The 17,981-nt window shown below is 41.8% G+C and overlaps 1 protein-coding gene across 7 annotated transcripts in view; it reads right to left on the bottom strand.

Moving 5' to 3' along the window:
- LOC105488754 (DENN domain containing 5A) overlaps positions 1-17,981 on the bottom strand; it is a 130,494-nt gene that overhangs the window by 67,611 nt on the left and 44,902 nt on the right. The window lies entirely within an intron of this gene.

Here is a 17,981-nt window from a genome sequence, read left to right as displayed (position 1 = left end):
CAAACAAATAAATTTTAGGTGTCATGGAAACATATGGGAAACAATCAAGGACAAGTCAAATGAATTATATTACCTGTTTACTGAGTAATCAAGGGACTTAGATACTGCAAGGAATAGAGATGAACCAGACAAAGCACATACCCTCAATGATCTCAATGTCAAATATACAGGAAAAAGAACATACATATACAAATAACCATTTCACAGGAAGGCTATTATCTGGGAGGCTCCAGATCTTTCACCTACATGGCCTAACCATTCAGAGCACACTGGCACAGGGTCCTGTTTGCGTGTTCTAGTTGATAGAATAAATTCTGTTACAAATACAGTTTTTTTAGTTGGTCTGGAACCTAAAGGGACTTGTGGTTATTAAGGAGGATGCATTCTTCACAATTACAGGATGAGATGCACCTAAGTCAGAAAGTCCTTTACCCTAAATCAATCCCAGAGGCACCTCAAAAGTTTCTAAAAGAGAAAAGTTTATAATAACTCTAAGGCACCTGCTCCAGAAACTAGTAATAAGTCCAGTCAGAAAGTTATTGCTTTTATAACTACAATGTCTCCTCTATTTTCTCTGAGGTTTTGTCCAACATCAGAAGCAGCAGCTCACTTATTCACAATTTTCAAATTCTGATAGGACCCAACCTTCTTTCTGTTATTAAAAGCAAGTGCCATAATTTCATTCCTCTTATTTCCTGATCCTTCTTCCAAACAAATTATTCTGAAACTTTCTTTTTGAGCAAATTTCATCCCTCAAAATACATTTGGTAATCTTCACTAAAGAAGACTGGCAAAAGTCAGCAGGCAGCTGGTAATAGCTGCAGCAACAAAGGCCTACAGCTTATGTAGAGCTAGGCTCAGAGCTTTCAGTAACACCTGCAAAGAGCCCACTCATGGTAAGCCTGCACTTACTGTACAAAGTAATTAAGCAGCAAGCAGCTGACATAATGATCTCGTCTACAGTCTGAAATTCTTGGGATGTATTTTTAAACTGCATTCATGGCTGAAAGAAGATAACTGTTTCTTCCTCCTAAGCTTCTTCACTTTCAGTTACCGCGTGCTCATTTATTCCTAACTAGCCAGAAAATCCCCTCAGTAAAAACCATGAAATATCACAACATAGAGAGGAATCATTGTCCTCTGTGAAGAAAAGATGCCTTCCTAAAATGGCTCTAGGCCTCTATGGCCATAACTACCCTAAATGTGCCTGATCTCATCTAAATGGCTGTACGGTGCTCCCTAAGACATGACATGCACGTGTGAGAAGATAGGAAAGCTGAGTGATTAAGGGGAGAACTTTTAAAAAGTGAGAAGAAGAATGGCGCCAAAGGTGAGCATGACCAGCTGATCTGACGTGTGGTCAAAAGGGAGAGAAAGGCTATGAATCATGGGAGAAGTAATTGTTAAAGCCTCTGTCCCCACCACCACCTCTCCACATTTGCCCCTTCTTTAAATCAGCTAAGGGAAGAAGTCTTGTTAAAGAGTCCAGTTCTGAATAAAAGACTATACAGGGTGCCGAAGTTAGACAAACGTCCTTCTGTGAATTAGACTAGACCAGTAGCAAGAGCAAAGTATCTTCTCCACAAGGGGAAAGGAGATGTATAAAGAAGTATGAGGGCCCTGAAAGCAAATCATATTCATTTTAGTCACTCCACAAAGAGTGCCAAAAAGGTAAGAGAAGGGGATTCACAAACCTAAGATTTTTTTTATTGAAATGATTCACTCATCATTTACTTAGGGCTGAGTTTTAAGAATAAACAGTAAGGGGCTGGGCACGGTGACTCATGCTTGCAATTCCAGCACTTTGGGAGGTTAAGGTGGGTGGATCACTCAAGGTCAGGAGTTAGAAACCAGCCCGGCCAACATAGTGAAACTCCATCTCTACTAAAAAAATATAAAAATTAGCTGGGTGTGGTGGCAGACACCTGTAATCCCAGCTACTCGGGAGGCTGAGGCAGGAGAATCACTTGAACCCAGGGGATGGAAGATGTAGTGAGCTGAGATCACACCACTACACTCCAGCTTGGGTGACACAGCGAGACCCCATCTAAAAAAAAAAAAAGGAAGAAACAGTAGGAAAACTTAATCCTCAGAAACACCTACACAGGCCCACCTCCTGAACCCTGTGTATCACAGGTACCTTAAATTTCAATTATTTAGACCCCTGGAAATTCAAACAATATTAGGAATATGACATCGCCACCACAACTGTCCTATTGTCCTAGAAACAACAACTAATTATTTGTCCAACACATACAGATTATACAAACATCAGCAGATCTAGATATCAGATTTTAAGCCCATTTCTAAGAACAATTTCAAAAGCAGTCAACTACGTGTCAGTCTATCCTTATGAATCTGCTTCCAAGGATGTACAGTTCAAATCAATCATAAAAGATTTTTTTAAAACCATACATGCCTTACAAGAACTTCTAATACGTTTTTTATCTGTTCTGCTTTGATCAAGCCAGAAACAAACCGACATTTGTTGTTGTTGTTTTGAGATAGAGTCTCACTCTGTTGCCCAGGCTGGGGTGCAGCGGCACAATCACGGCTCACTGCAGCCTCAACCTCCTGAGCTCAGGCTATCCTCCCACCTCAGCCTCCAGAGTAGCTGGGACCAGCACACCCAGCTAATTTTTTAAATTTTTTTGTAGAGTCAGGATCTAGCTAGGTTGCCCAGGCTGGTCTCAAACTGCCGGGCTCACGCAATCCTCTGATTTCAGCCTCCCTTAAAGGCATGCTCCACCACACCCCATTTAAAGACATTTTTATATCTGGCCTCTTGAAGGTGATAGGGAGAGTAATATAAAGATCTGTGAAACTACAACGGGAAAAAATTGATTTTATCAACAGAATACTTTATATCTAGTTCACAGAGGTTCTGCTTCCAGTCATGGCAGAATAGCTCCCATCAGACCAACTTTCCTGCAGACAAGTATGAGCTTGTCTGGAGAATTAAAAAGCAAGAAGATTCTCAAGTAGGGAAAAAAGTCATCATTTAGAAGAAGGTAATGATACCGGGTGAGTTTCCCTTTTTTATGGCTTCCAGTCAGGCAAGTACCTGTCTGTCATAAGAGGTGGGTAAAACTGAAAAACTCATAATCTTACTAGCTTCAGAAACCAGAGGACACATTTTAAGGCAAACCACAGCAGCTGGGAAGTGAAAGAGGGAAATTCCAGAGAGAACCACAGAAGGGAAGACCCAAAAATCTATGTACAAACTCTGCCTACAAAACTGGCTGATCCCTGAACCACGCATGCATGGAGTAGACCCCAAGCAGCCAAGTTAAGGGTAAAAGAACTGAACTGAGATTTAAGTTGCCACTCACTACAGGGAAACAGTTAACTTAAAAATAATAACAATAATAATAATAAAATAAGAATGCTCTCTGGAGGGAGGTAACAGAATCTAGTTCTTTACAATCCAGAACTGCTCAGCATATAAAGAAACAGAAAAATATGACCTATTCTCAAGAGACAAGTCAATCAACAGAAACCAACCCTAAGTTTACTCAAATACTGGAATTAGCAAACAGGAATTTTAAAGCAGGTATGATCATTATGAATGAAAAAAATAGATCTCAGGCCAGGTGTGGTGGCTCATACCTGTAATCCCAGCACATTGGGAGGCTGAGGCAGGAGTTCGAGACAAGCTTGGCCAATATGGTGACACCCCGTCTCTACTAAAAATACAAAAATCAGCAGAGCGTGGTGGCGTGCGCCTGTAGTCCCAGTTACTCGGGAGGCTGAGGTAGAAGAATCTCTTGAGGTTGAGGCGGAGGTTGCAGTGAGCCAAGATCGCGCCACTGCACTCCAGCCTAGGCAACAGACCAAGACTCCGTCTCAAAAAAAAAAAAATCGCAACAGAGAAACAGACATTGCAACGCAGTGGGCTGGCTTAAAAGCAGATTGGAAACGACAGAGGAGTTACTGACCTTGAAAAAAGAACAACAAAAATTATCCAATCAGAAATACAGAGAGAAAAAAGGATTAGAGAAAGAGCTGCCTGGGCGTGGTAGCTCACACTTGTAACCTCAGCACTTTGGGAGGCCAAGGTTGAGAGGAATGTTTGAGGCCAGGAGTTCAAGACCAGTCTGGGTAATACAGTAAGACCCCATCTCTACAAAATAAAATGTATAAATTTAAAAAGAAAGGGCAGCAGGAGAGAGGGACCTCAGAGATGTGTGGGGCAACAAGTCTAACATAATATAATTGGAGTTCCAGAAGGAAAATAGAATGAGGCAGAAAACAATATTTGAAGAAGAATCAAAATTTTCCCAAATTTGGTAAAAGACAAAAATTTACAGATTCAAAAAGCTCAACGGACTCCAAGCAGTATAAATGCCAATAAAATAATACACAAGTACATCACAGACAAACTTCTGGAAACCAGTGATAAGAGAGAACCTTGAAAAGAGCTAGAAAGAAAGGACACACATTATATTCGGGGGAAGAAACTGAAATTACAACTGCCTTCTCATCAGAAACAATGAAGGCTAGAAAACATGGCCGGGCGCAGTGGCTCAAACGTGTAATCCCAGCACTTTGGGAGGCCGAGACAGGCGGATCATGAGGTCAGGAGATCGAGACCATCCTGGCTAACACAGTGAAACCCCGTCCCTACTAAAAAATACAAAAAACTAGCCGGGCGAGGTGGCGGGCGCCTGTAGTCCCAGCTACTAGGGAGGCTGAGGCAGGAGAATGGCACAAACCCGGGAGGCGGAGCTTGCAGTGAGCTGAGATCCGGCCACTGCACTCCAGCCCGGGCGACAGCGCGAGACTCCGTCTCAAAAAAAAAAAAAAAAAAAAAGAAGGAACACCTTACAAGTACTGAAAAATAAATAAATAAATAAATATCTGTCAAACCCAGAACTTTATGAACAGAAAAAAAAAAAAAATCCTTCAAAAATGAAGGCAAACTTAAATAAAAATAAAAATATTTTCAGGCAAAACAGAGAGAATTCATCACCAGTAGACCTGAATAGGAATAAAAAAAGCCAATCACAACAGGTTACATATTGTATGATTCCATTTATATAATATTCTTGAAATGATAAAATTAGAGAAGCAAAGAATGGTGGGGGAGGGGGAGAGTTGGGTGGCTATGGGGAGAGGAAGGTAGATGGGTGTGGCTATAAAAGGGCAACCCCAAGAATTCTCACAGTGATGGAACTCTTTATACCTTGACTATATCAATGTCAAGTTCCTGGTTCTGATATCTTTTTTTTTTTTTTCTTTTGAGACAGAGTTTCATTCTTGTTGCCCAGGCTGGAGTGCAATGGCATAATCTTGGCTCACTGCAACATCCACCTCCCAGGTTCAAGCAATTTTCCTTCTTCAGTCTCCCAAGTAGCTGGGATTATAGGTGCCCGCCACCATATCCACCTAATTTTTTTGTATTTTTAGTAGAGATGGGGTTTCACCATGTTGGCCAGGCTGGTCTCGAACTCCTGACTGCAGGTAATCCACCTGCCTCAGTCTCCCAAAGTGCTGGGATTACAGGCGTGAGTTTCTAATAATATCTATATAGTTCTGCAAGATGTCACCAATAAGGGAATCTGGGTAGAGTGCACAGGGGATTGCTCTGTGTTATTTCTTACAATTGCAAATAAATCTATAATTACCTTTAAGTTTAACTTAAAGGTAACTTAAAGTTTATCTTAAAAAAAGAAACAAAAAAACTTTTTTTTAATGGTTCTAACAACCTCTCAGGGTTTTTAAAACAGAGACTGCAGGCAATACATTTCAAGCATTCAAAACTATACTGTGGGCAGGGTACGGTGGCTCACACCTGTAATCCCAGCACTTTGAGAGGCCGAGGCGGGTGATCAACTGAGGTCAGGAGTTCAAGAGCAGCTGGGCCAACATAGTGAAACCCCATCTCTACTAAAACACAAAAATTAGCCAGGCATGAGTTTCTGTAATCCCAGCTACTTAGGAGGCTGAGACGAGACAATCGCTTGAACCCTGGAGACGGTGGGTGCAGTGAGCTGAGATTGCACCACTGCACTCCAGCCTAGGTGGCTGAGCGAGACTCTGTCTGCAAAAAAAAAAAAAAAAAAAAAAAAGCAGCAGCAGCAGCAGCAAGCCAGGGAGGGGACAAGGGAACCTCTCCTGTTTCAGTATCACATGGACTGCGCCTCAACTTACCGTATCAACAGCAATCCTATAAGGTCTATTTCACATTATCTGCAGATTATCTGCAGCAAGAATGATGAAATTCTTTCCTCTGTGAATGCATATGTCTAAGTTAATATGCTATCCTTTGCATAGTGGCATTCTGGGATATCCTAAAATTGATACTATTGGTGACCATGGTCATCAACTGAGTGTCATCCATGCTATAATCAGTTTATTTCCCACACTAAAAGATGGCACTGTATCTTTCCTGTTATAAACACTTGTGAAATAGACTGCCCAGCAGCATAGCACTGCTACCAACTCACACTTCTATTTTTTGTACATGTTGAGAGGTAGGTTGTTTTCTCTTCAACTCTCTGGCTGCTCCAGCATTTCAATTCTCCCTATCTTCTACATAATTTCTGAACCCCTATACAAATCAGAGGGCATCACCTGTCTGATGGTGGGGCACAATGTAGGAAGGGAAGAGATTACACATTTCTAATTAAATGAGAATTAACCTTATGATTACTTTTACTAATAGATGACATTCATTAGTATCAGCTCTTTTTAAATAGAGACACCTTAAATACAGGCACACACACACAATAAGGACTGCAGAGTTTTGGAAGCTATCACTCTTCCTTATCTCTTCTTCACATGAAATTAAAGTGATTTTACAACTCCTACACCATGACGTAAAGAAGGTAACTGTTCCTTGAAGAGACAGGCTTTACCTTGGCCCACATCACCAGCTGACTGTGGTGCTCAGGAGTCATGCAAATAAGTACCCAGAATACAAGCAGTGAACTGTCCACTGTCCCCCAACCCCCACCCACAGGCCTTTTTTGTTTTGTTTTGTTTTTTTGAGACGGAGTCTCGCTCTGTCACCCAGGCTGGAGTGCAGTGGCACAATCTTGGCTCACTGCAACCTCTGCCTCCCAGGTTCAACTGATTCTCCTGCCTCAGCCTCCCAAGTAGCTGGGATTACAGGCGCCTGCCATCATGCCCAGCTAATCTTTCTCTTTTTAGTAGGGATGGGGTTGTGCCATATTAGCCAGACTGGTCTCGAACTCCTGACCTCAAGTGATCCGTCGTCCACCTTGGCCTCCCAAAGTGCTGAGATTACAGGCATGAGCCACCGCACAGGTCCCACAGGCCACTTCTAAGTCCTCTTCCAAGGCACTAACCCAGGAAAGCTGCTGACCAGGCTTTTCAATGTAAATTTAAGATAAACCCTGTTACTCCTGTTTTCTCGAGGCAGATTTGTTCACTCTCTTTCTCAACACATTTACTTTGTCAGATCGTTTTAGGTTTGTATATACAGCCATTATTCCTATTGATGTTTTGCCTCCTGCTTAACATCTTCCAGGTACCACACGTGATCCAACTCATGTACCCAGTATTTCTAAAATGGCTGAACTTCTTATGTGAGCAGTTTTAGAAAGACTAGGGTTTGAGAGCCTATCTAGTCAGGACTGTTCCAAACCACATCTAGGACAAACTGAAAGCACTTTTGTTCACATTGCATTCCTTTTAGCCCAGTCAAATGCCCTGCAGAGCACACATTTGTCAGGTAACATCTGGAACTCACATAATTTCCTGTTTAGTGGGTGATGCAACCAGCTGTCCAATTCACGGTCTTTTAGACCAGTCTAAGAAACCCAATCCTGTGTTCTTTTTTTTTTTTTTTTTTTTTTTTTAAGATGGAGTCTCGCTCTGTCACCCAGGCTATAGTACAGTGATGCAATCTCACTTCACTGCAACCTCCACCTCCCAGGTTCAGGCAATTCTCCTGCCTCAGCCTCCCTAATAGTTGGGATTACAGGCACACACCACCATGCCCAGCTAATTGTTTTCGTATTTTTAGTAGAGAGAGGGTTTCGCCGTGTTGGCCAGGCTGGTCTTGAACCCCTGACCTCAGAAGATCTGCCCGCCTCAGCCTCCCAAAGTGCTGGGATTACAAGCGTAAGTCACTGCGCCCAGCCATTCTTTTATATAATTAATAAATTAGTTAGATGTATACACACACTCTTTCAAATACAGTGAGCTCCCAGAGGCTACACAGGTAGGTACACATGCACCTTTCTCTAAAAGCTAGTCCCTCCAGAAAACTGGGCTTAAGCAAACCCATTTCTGTAACTAAAAAGTGGCAGAGGCCAAATCTGAGCAAGGGTCCCCATGCTCTCCTCAATACTGAATGTTAAAGTAATCAGCCTAAATTAAGTCTGAGCAACTAGTTAAGAAGGCAGGAGACAGGATTAAGGACCTAACTTGGCTACTTACTAATTGTATGACATTAAACAATTTACTAAGTCCTGTGAGTCTCATTCTCTTCAGCTGAAAGATGAAGTACATGACTAGCTGCTCATCTCTAAAGGTTTTTCTAGCTTGGTCATTCCATGACTATTGGGCCTAGAGCCTGACACAGCATGGGAATCCCACCTTTTAAACTTTCAGTTAAAGACTGAGGACTGAAGGTATGCATTAGCTCTTCCTCGGCTACCTCTCTCTTTCCAAAACCTTGCTAAAACAATGAGGGATGGGGAGTGGCACAAACCCACAAAATGAGAGCGAAGGTAATAGTAACAACATTTTAGAAGCTGAAAAGCAGATGAATGAGTGGTTACTAACAGTAGGCTTGAGAAAGGCTGAGATACAACATAACCTCCAAAAAGCTCAGGAACTTGTAGCATTAGGCACCTTTCAAAGTGGGGATAAAGATGGAGCTAAAAACAGGAGGACTGACCAAAAGCCTATTTAAGAACCAGCAGGGCCAGGGACTGTGGCTCATGCCTGTAATTGCAATTAATCAGGAGGATGGCCTGGGGCCAGGAGTTCAGAACCAGCCTGGGCAACGTAACAAGATCCTGTCTTTAAAAAAAATTTCTGGCCGGGCGCGGTGGCTCACGCCTGTAATCCCAGCACTTTGGAAGGCCGAGGCGGGCGGATCACAAGGTCAGGAGATCGAGACCATGGTGAAACCCCGTCTCTACTAAAAATAGAAAAAAATTAGCCGGGCGCAGTGGCGGGCGCCTGTAGTCCCAGCTACTCGGGAGGCTGAGGCCGGAGAATGGCGTGAACCCGGGAGGCGGAGCTTGCAGTGAGCCGAGATTGCGCCACTGCACTCCAGCCTGGGTGACAGAGCGAGACTCCGTCTCAAAAAAAAAAAAAAAAAAAAAAAAAAAATTTCTAGTTCTAGATCCTTGAGGAATCGCCATACTGTTTTCCATAATGGTGGAACTAGTTTACAATCCCACCAACAGTGGAAAAGTGTTCCTATTTCTCCACATCCTCTCCAGCACCTGTTGTTTCCTGACTTTTTAATGATTGCCATTCTAACTGGTGTGAGATGGTATCTCATTGTGGTTTTGATTTGCATTTCTCTGATGGCCAGTGATGATGAGCATTTTTTCATGTGTCTGTTGGCTGTATGAATTTGAGAAATTCATTTTGAGAAATGTCTGTTCATCTCCTTTGCCCACTTTTTGATGGGGTTGTTTGTTTTTTTCTTGTAAATATGTTTGAGTTCTTTGTAGGTTCTGGATATTAGCCCTTTGTCTGATGCCATCCCATTACTGGGTATATACCCAAAGGATTATAAATCATGCTGCTATAAAGACACATGCACACGTATGTTTATTGCGGCACTATTCACAATAGCAAAGACTTGGAATCAACCCAAATGTCCATCAGTGACAGACTGGATTAAGAAAATGTGGCACATATACACCATGGAATACTATGCAGCCATAAAAAAGGATGAGTTTGTGTCCTTTGTAGGGACATGGATGCAGCTGGAAACCATCATTCTCAGCAAACTATCGCAAGAACAGAAAACCAAACACCACATGTTCTCACTCATAGGTGGGAACTGAACAATGAGATCACTTGGACTCAGGAAAAGGAACATCACACACCGAGGCCTATCATGGGGAGGGGGGAAGGGGGAGGGATTGCATTGGGAGTTATACCTCATGTAAATGACGAGTTGATGGGTGCTGACGAGTTGATGGGTGCGGCACACCAACATGGCACAAGTATACATATGTAACAAACCTGCACGTTATGCACATGTACCCTAGAACTTAAAGTATAATAAAATAAATAAATAAATAAATGTAAAAAAAAAAATTTAATAATTACTAGTCTGGAGGCTGAGGTAGAAGGATTGCTTGAGCCTGGCAGATTGAGCTGCAGTGAGCTGTGATGGTGCTACTGCACTCCAGCCTGGGTGACAGAACAAGATCCTATCTCAAAACAATAATAAAAACAATAATAATAAGCCAGGCATGGTGGTATGCATCTGTAGTACCAGTTACTCAGGAGGCTGTGGTGGGAGGATCACTTAAGCCCAGGAGTTCGAGGCTGCAGTGAGCTATGATCACACACTACTGCACTATAGTCTGGGCAACAGAGCAAGATTCCATCTCAAAAAAATAAATACAAAAGAATCAGCAGGCATCAGCTAATGAACAGATGAATGAAATGTATAATAATACAATGGAACACTATTCAGCCACGAAAAAGAATGGTGTACTGTTACATGCTACGACACAGATGAACCTTGAAAACATGTCAAGTGGCCTAAGATCACATACTTTATCATTCCATTTATATAAAATGTCCTGGCTGGGCACGATGGTTCACGCCAGTAATCCCAGCGCTTTGGGAGGCTAAGGTGGGCAATCACCTGAGGTCAGGAGTTGAGACCAGCCTGGCCAACATGGTGAAACCTCATCTCTACTAAAAATGCAAAAATTAGCCAGGCATGGTGGGGCACGCCTGTAGTTCCAGCTACTTGAGAGGCTGAGGCAGGAGAATAGTTAGAACCCAGGAGGCGGAGGTTGCCGAGATCTCATCATTGCACTCCAGCCTAGGCAATAAGAGCAAAAACTCTGCCTCAAATTAATTAATTAATTAATTGCCCAGAAAAGGCCTATATATGGAGACAGAAAGTAGATTACTGTTTACCTGGGGTGAGGGGATACAGAGTGACTGCTAATTAGGACAAGGGTGCTTTTTAAAGTGATTAAAATGTTCTAAAATTAAATTATGGTAATGATTGCACAACTCTGCAAATATACTAAAAAACAGAAATTGTATACTATGAGCAGGTACGTAGGTTATGTAAATTACATCTTCATAAAGTGATTTAAAAAATAAAAAGACAACAAAAGAAATTTGGCACACTATAAAATATAGTCTCCTACTGTCAAAGCATGTGTCATTTCCAACAAAGTATCTTTTCCCACACAAAAAAATTATCACAGATAAAAGATATGCAGAGATAAAAGATGATACTACATATATAAAACAAGAATAGACTGTTGTTTTAAAAGAATATTCAGAAAATAAAACAAGGCCGGGCAGTGGCTGATGCCTATAATCTCAGCACTTTGGGAGGCCAAGGTGGGTGGAATTGCTTGAGTCCAGGAGTTTGAGACCAACCTGGGCAACATGGCAAGACCCCATCTCTACAAAATAATAATTAAAAGACTAGCCAGGCATGGTGGTGCCCACCAGTAGTCTCAGCTACTCAGGAGACTGAGGCAGGAGAACTGCATGAGCGCAGGAGGCAGAGGTTGAAGTGAGCTGAGATAGCACCACAGCACTCCAGCCTGGGTGACAGAGCAAGCCCCTGTCTTGAAAACATAAATAAAAATAAAAACAAGCTTGTGGAAATTAAAATGGTGTTAGAAAAATTTTAAACTCAATAGAAAAGTTAGAAAATAGATTTGAGGAAATATCCTCAAAAGTAGGACAAAAGAAATAAAATTAGAGAAAATATAGTAATAAAATTAGGCTGGGTGCAGTGGCTCACACTTAGGCTCAGCTCATGCTTAGGTGGGGTGCAGCGGCTCCCAGCTCCTTGGGAGGCCAAGGCGAGTGTATCACTTGAGCCCAGGAGTTTGAGACCAGTCTGTGCAATATGGCGAAATCCTGTCTCTACTAAAAATACAAAAATTAGCTGGGTGTGGTGGAGTGTGCCTGTAGTAGGCTGAGGTGGGAAGATGGCTAGAGCCCAGGAGATGGAGGCTGGAGTGAGCTGTGATCATGTCACTGCACTGCAGCTGGGTGACAGAGTGAAACTTTGTATGAAAAATAAATGTACTGGGCCAGTGTGGTGGCTCACACCTGTAATCCCAGCACTTTGGGAGGCTGAGACAGGTGGATCACCTGAGGTCAGGAGTTCGAGACCAACCTAGCCAACATGGTGAAACCCCACCTCTACTAAAAAAATAAAAATTAGCTGGGTGTAGTGGCATATGCCTGTAATCCCAGCTATTTGGGAGGCTGAGGCAGGAGAATCGCTTGAACCCAAGAGGCGGAGGTTGCAGTAAGCCAAGATCGCACCACTACACTCCAGCCTGGGCAACAAGAATGAAACTCCATCTCAAAAAAATAAATAAATAAAATAAAATAAATTTATTTATTTATTTAAGAAATAATAATAAAATTAGAGTCCATCCAAGAGGTCTAAAACCCAAATAAAAGTATGCCATAAAGAGGAAAGAGAGAAAATAAAGGGGAGGAAATTATCAACAAAATAATAAAGTTTCCCAGAAATGAAAGGCATGAATTTCCAAATTGAAAGTGCTCTTCAAGGATCTAGTACAGTGGATGAAAACAGACCCACACCAAGACACGTCATGATGTAATTTCAGAATGCCAGGGACAATGAGAAAATTCTAGATGTTTCCAGGAAGAAACAAATTTACCAAGGAAAGAGATCTGAATAGCACTGAATTTCTCAATAGCAACATTGGAAGCTAGCAGACAATAAGGCAATGTCCTCAAAATTCTGTGGGAAAATTATTTCCAGTTAGAATTATATACTCAGTCAAATAATAAGTAAAGTAAGAGAGTAAAAGAAAGAAATTTCAAACATATAATCTCAAAAACAAAATGTATTTTCTATGCATCCTTTCTCAGGAAGCATATGCTCTGCCAAAATGGGAATTAACAAAAAAACGACTTACATACAGGATGGAGGAAACTGGAGCCATCAAAAGAGAGTGACAAAGGGTAACTCCAAGATAAAGTGAGGGGACATCCCAAGATTTTAATGCAATAGGCCTGGCAGGCCAACACTCAAACGATCCTGACTGATGGGGCTCAGGCAAGAATCCACAGCTTGCATCATATTTTCCAAGGGATCTGTGAGCCAAAAAATACTTTAAGCCACTGCTTTAAGGTGTCCATTACAGGTCCTGCACAAGGGACAAATCACAACAGACTTCTGTAACAAAAAGAAATTTTTCAGATGTTACAAATCTCAAAGACAAAGAATGTGGAGTAATGCAGTAGATTAACGTTTTTTCTGATTGGATATCATCATTTAGAAAGAAAGGAAAGAGGGGCTCAGTTAAAGCACTCTAGAAGCCCAGGGAATTTTATTTTATTCAAATGAAGCTTAATACCTTACTCTACAAAACATTCTGAAGAGAGATTGGTTTGGTTTGGTTTTTTCAATTTGTGATTTATGTCCCACCTACCTACCCACCTCAAAAAACAAGGTGGTATATAAGAAAAATCATATAAAAAAATTAAAGCAGGACAAAGAACACTAAAAGAAAAAAAAAAAAAAAAAAGATGTGCTTAAACGCCTGTGGCATAACTTTCTTATAAATTGCAAAAAATGATAGTTTGCTTGCAACATATGATATTTAAAAATAATTCGGGTCAGGCACAGTGGCTCATGCCTGTAATCGTTAACATTTTGGGAGGCCGAGGCGGGCAGATCACCTGACGTCACGATTTCAAGACCAGCCTGACCAACATGGAAAAACCCTGTCTCCACTGAAAACACAAAATTAGCTAGATGTGGTGGCGGGCACCTCTAATCCCAGCTACTTGGGAAGCTGAGACAGGAGAATCACTTGAACCCAGGAGGTGGAGGTTGCAGTGAGCTGAGATCATGCCATTGCACTCCAGTATGGGCAACAAGAGCAAAACTCGGTCTCAAAAATAATAATAATAATAATTCAACACGAAAAAAATATGAATGAAAATACTGGCCAGGAGTGGGTGGCTCATGCTTGTAATCCCAGCACTTTGGGAGGCCGAGGCGGGTGGATCACCTGAAGTCAGGAGTTCAAGACTAGCCTGGCCAACATGCTGAAACCCTGTCTCTACTAAAAATACAAAAATTAGCCGGGCATGGTGGCGGGTGCCTGTAGTCTCAGCTACACTTGGGAGGCTGAGGCAGAAGAATCTCTTGACCTGGGAGGCAGAGGTTATAGTGAGCTGAGATAGCGCCACTTCACTCCAGCCTGGATGACAGAGCGAGACTCCATCTCAAACAAACAAACAAACAAACAACACCACCAACAACAAAAACACTGAATAGGTCCCAACGCACAAAGTGACACCTTTGGATATTTTGAAAATCGTTATCTAGCTCGAGTCATCCCTCTTCTCTGATCTTATGTCAGATCTGAAGTTTCTCTAATTTGTCTGTGGTATATTTATAGGAGAAAATTCCCTTTTTTTGCTCCTCATGCTCTTAAATAACTTTATATTTTAAAAATTCCTAGAAACATAAAATGTTTTACTATTAAAGGCCATTATAGGCTCTTCCAATCTGGAATGACATCATAAATGCTATTTAAAAAAATCCACACCCTTTGATCTGCTAAACCTGCAAGAAAAAGAAAAAGCAAAGCAAATGCCTATCAACAAGAAGACAGTTTGGCACATCAAGGCAATGGAATACAATCTAACCATTAAAGCAACATACATAGGAAAAGAAAAAAGACTAAAAATATTTATTAATTAGCAATACAACTCCAGGGTTAAGAAGTCTAGACAGAGGCCGGGCATAGTGGCTCATGCCTGTAGTCCCAGCACTTTGAGAGGCTGAGACAGGTGGATCACCTGAATTGAATTCAAAACCAGCCTGGGCAACATGGTGAAACCCTGTCTGAAAAATACAAAAACTAGCCAGGCATTGTGGCATGTACCTTTAGTCCCAGCTACTCAGGAGGTTGAAGTGGGAAAACTGCTTAAGTCTGGGAGGCAGAGCTTACAGTGAGCTGAGATGGCACCACTGCATTCCAGCCTAGACACAACAACATGACACTCTGTCTCCAAAAAAAAAAAAAAAAAAAAGTCTAGATACAAACAAGATTAGTCAAAAAGTTTAATGTCAATGGCTCCCAACTAGAATCCTAAAAAGGAATAAATAATAATGGAGGCATCAATTTTAATATGTCAAAAAGCTATTTGGAAATGTATGTAAAAATATTATACAAGCTAATTAAAAGATCAGATTTTTTGCCTTCGGTTGGAAATCTATTAACCCCACGTATATTTCCTTTTTTTTTTTTTTTTGAGATGGAGTCTTGCTCTGTCACCCAGGATGGAGTACAGTGGTGTGATCTCAGCTCACTGCAACCTCCACCTCTTGGGTTCAAGCGAATCTCCTGCCTCAGCCTCCCTCTCGAGTAGCTGGGATTACAGTTGTCTGCCACCACCCCCAGCCAATTTTTGTATTTTTAATGGAGATGGGGTTTCTCTATTATGATGTTGGTCAGGCTGGTCTCGAACTCTTGATCTCAGGTGATCCATCCGCCTTGGCCTCCCAAAGTGCTGGGATTACAGGTGTGAGCAACTACGCCTGGCCTGGCTAATTTTTGTATTTTTTTTTTTTTTTTGAGACAGAGCCTCGCTCTGTCGCCCAGGCTGGAGTGCAGTGGCAGGATCTCAGTTCAATGCAAGCTCCGCCTCCTGGGTTTACGCCATTCTCCTGCCTCAGCCTCCCGAGTAGCTGGAACTACAGGCGCCTGCCACCTCGCCCAGCTAGTTTTTTGTATTTTTTAGTAGAGATGGTCTCGATCTCCTGACCTTGTGATCCACCCGTCTCGGCCTCCCAAAGTGCTGGGATTACGGGCTTGAGCCACTGCACCCGGCCTAATTTTTGTATTTTTAGTAGAGATGGGGTTTCACCGTGTTAGCCAGGCTGGTCTCGAACTCCTGACCTCAGGCAATCCGTCTGCCTTGGCCTCCCAAAGTGCTGGGATTACAGGGGTTAGCCACTGTGTACAGCCAACCCCATGTATATTTCTAATTATTACAAGGAAATCAGAAGTTATAATTAGTAATAATTGCCAATAATGTCTTTAACTGAGAATTTTTTTTTTTTTTAAGACAGAGTCTCGCTCTGTTGCCCAGGCTGGAGTGCAGTGGTGCGATCTTGGCTCACTGCAACCTCTGCCTCCCAAGTTCAAGCGATTCTCCTGCCTCAGCCACCCAAACAGCTGTAACTACAGGTGTATGCCACCACACCCGGCTAATTTTTTATATTTTTAGTAGAGATGGGGTTTCACCGTGTTAGCCAGGATGGTCTTGACCTCCTGACCTCATGATCCGCCCGCCTTGGCCTCCCAAAGTGCTGGGATTATAGTCGTGAGCCACTGCGCCCGGCGAAAATTTTTAATATCCAATTATAATTTTACAAATGCAAGAATCTTTTAAGAGTACATGAGCTTTTTCTAACATTTTATCATAAAAAGTACAATGAACTGCCATGTATCTATCGCCTAGCTTTAGCAATTATCAATGCATGTCTAATCTTGCTTTACCTGTATATCCTCACGCCAGATTATTTTAAAGCAAATCCAGATATATCATTTTATTTATAATATTTCAGCATGTCTCTCTAAAAGACAGTATCTCTTTTTTTAACACAACCTCAATACTATTATTATACCTAGAAAAATTTGACCAAAAAAATTCTAATGCCAAAATTCTAGTCAGTGTTCAAATTTCTTTAATTGACTCATAAATGTTTGAAATCTTTTAGATCACTAAGTGGACTTAAAATAATGTATAATGGCCTGTAATAGTAAAAGCAAAATTTAATGTTTCCAGGAACTTTTTAATATGAAGTTGCTTAAGAGCATGAGAAGGAAAAAAGGCAATTTTTCCCTATAAATACACTACAGAAAAACTAGAGAAACTTCAGGTCTGACATAAGATCAGAGAATAGGGATGAATAGAGCCAGATATAAGATCAGAGAATACAGATGAATAGAACCAGATACAATTTTCAAAATATTTAACAATCTGTGCAGTGTGAGCACCAACCAATCAGAACAAACACTAGCCATACACATATGGCATATAGGCTAGATATCAACCCCGGATACAGCCTTGTATGAGGAAAAGCGAAGAGGCCTCAAGAACGTGCTTTCCATGCTGAAATTCAACCCTACCTGCAGTGGAGCAATAAGCTGCAATTACATCAGTTATAAGCAAAGTTGCCACAAGGTCTTGATATAGCACACCTTCTACCAGACATAGCTATTAAATGCTAAATCACTATAGCTGCAACTGATCATCCCTGCATCTATCATTTGAACTAGCCAAAGAAAGAATCATTTTTGAAGCAATTAGCATGGTAAAGTAGAAAGAGTTCTTGATTGTAGCATGATCTAGAATACAAGCTGCTTGTCTCTGAAAGTTAAAACTGTAATAGCTGGCTGGATGCGGTGGCTCACACCTGTAATCCCAGCACTTTGGGAGGCTGAGGCGGGCAGAATAGGCCAAGGCAGGTGGAGGTCAGGAGTTCAAGACCAGCCTGGCCAACATGGTGAAACCCCATCTCTACTAAAAATTAAAAAATTAGCTGGGCATGATGGCAGGCACCTGTAATCCCAGCTACTCGGGAGGCTGAGGCAAGAGAATCACTTGAACCCGGGAGGTGGAGGTTGCAGTGAGCCAAGATCTCACCATTGCACTCCAGCCTGGGCAACAGAGCAAGACTCCATCTCAAAAAAATTAATTAATTAATTTTAAAAATTAAATTAGCAGGGCGTGATAGCACCACGCCTGAGGTCCCAGCTACTTGGGAG

The sequence above is a fragment of the Macaca nemestrina genome, chromosome 12, assembly GCF_043159975.1.
Source record: "Macaca nemestrina isolate mMacNem1 chromosome 12, mMacNem.hap1, whole genome shotgun sequence".
NCBI lineage: Eukaryota > Metazoa > Chordata > Mammalia > Primates > Cercopithecidae > Macaca > Macaca nemestrina.
This window is presented reverse-complemented; position numbering and strand designations above follow the sequence as displayed.